Below are 1,808 nucleotides of genomic sequence, written 5' to 3' on the forward strand. Positions count from 1 at the left end.
ATATCACTATTTGCAAATGATATGATAGTATACATAAGCGACCCCAAAAATTCTATCAGAGAACTTCTACAGCTGATAAACAACTTCAGCAACGTGGCCGGATATAAAATTACCCAAAATAAAACAGTAGCCTTCCTTTATGCAAATGAGATACAGGCTGAGAAACAAATTAGGAAAACAACATAGTCAAAAAATAAAATATTCTCATGTTTAAAACTTAGTCCTGGGGCGACCTCTTCCTGTGTTCTCACGGCTCTTTCTGTTTGTGAGACCTGTGGCTCGACCCTGCTGATAGCAAGATGTCTTCAGGAAATGCAAAAATTGGGTATCCTGCTCCCAACTTCAAAGCTACAGCTGTTATGCCAGATGGACAATTCAAAGAATTCAGCCTAAGTGAATACAAAGGAAAATATGTTGTGTTCTTCTTTTACCCTCTTGACTTTACTTTTGTGTGTCCCACGGAGATCATTGCTTTCAGTGATAGAGCAGAGGAATTTAAGAAACTCAACTGCCAAGTGATTGGAGCTTCTGTGGTTTCTCACTTCTGTCATCTGGCATGGATTAACACACCCAAGAGACAAGGAGGATTGGGACCCAGGAACGTTCCTTTAATATCAGATCCCAAGCGCACCATTGCTCAGGATTACGGAGTCTTAAAGGCTGATGAAGGTATCTCTTTCAGGGGCCTTTTTATTATTGATGATAAAGGTATCCTTTGACAGATAACAATAAACGATCTTCCCGTTGGCCGCTCTGTGGATGAGATTATATGACTAGTCCAGGCCTTCCAGTTCACTGACAAACATGGTGCCCAGCTGGCTGGAAACCTGGCAGTGATACCATCAAACCTGATGTCAATAAGAGCAAAGAGTATTTCTCTAAGCAGAAGTGAGTACTGGACCATTTTTCTGCCAGGCAGCATTGAGCAGCCAGAAGAAACTCTTTTGTACACTACTCATGCTTAAACACATGATGTGGTGTGATTCAAGATAAGCCTTTCCTACTAGGCTGGGGATGGATAGATAGCCTTTCTTCCACTATTGTTAATGGTCTGAGCTGTGTTTTGGGCAGACCATCTTCTATCAGTCACAGAAAACAGCCTGTTAATTCTTTTTTCTTCTTTTTTAAAGTATCTATTAAACGTGAATTCTGAGAAAAAAAAAAAAACGTAGTCCTGAAATGCACTGGACAATGTAGTTGATAGTTAGAGAGTTCCAATAGAAACTGATTAGGGGACTCATTCCTGGGAGAGACTAATTCTCAGTAGTATAGTCACAGTCAATAATTAGAATATATACTTGACAATTATTTTATCTGTATACTAACAAAACTTTGCATTAACAATTTTTTTCATGAAATCTAAAAGGTAGAAATGACAGCTATTTTGAGGAAGGGTGCAAAGTGGGTATGGGAGGGAATGCAGGAAGGGTCATCTAAAACTAAGGGCCATTTGAGGCATCATATAGAAACCATCTACTATAACAGCCCATGTGTGTGTGTCTGTGTGTGTGTGTATGCACACATATAGATTCACCAAATAACAGTGAGACAAAGTACCATCTAGTCATCTCTTGGCACCAAATGAATCCTCCAGTGCCCTCAATGGGCTGCACAAAATGAATTATCGATTAAACAGCCCCAAATTTATGGCTAGGTCCAAAACACAAACTGATGGTCAGGCCCTAATTGTTGCAGATAACACTGCTACATCTCATAGAATATAGAGAAGTCAGTTGAGCTTGTGCTGAAATAAGCCCGTCACCCCTACTGACTAGTGTTCATATTAATAGGAAGGACTCTGCACGTAA

General features: G+C 39.9%; 1 pseudogene; it reads left to right on the plus strand.

Moving 5' to 3' along the window:
* The first annotated feature begins 232 nt into the window (after window positions 1–232).
* LOC110311782 lies at window positions 233–895 on the plus strand (annotated as a pseudogene).
* The last annotated feature ends 913 nt before the right edge of the window (window positions 896–1,808 follow it).

This window comes from Mus caroli, chromosome 16 (assembly GCF_900094665.2).
Source record: "Mus caroli chromosome 16, CAROLI_EIJ_v1.1, whole genome shotgun sequence".
In the NCBI taxonomy this organism is placed as follows: domain Eukaryota; kingdom Metazoa; phylum Chordata; class Mammalia; order Rodentia; family Muridae; genus Mus; species Mus caroli.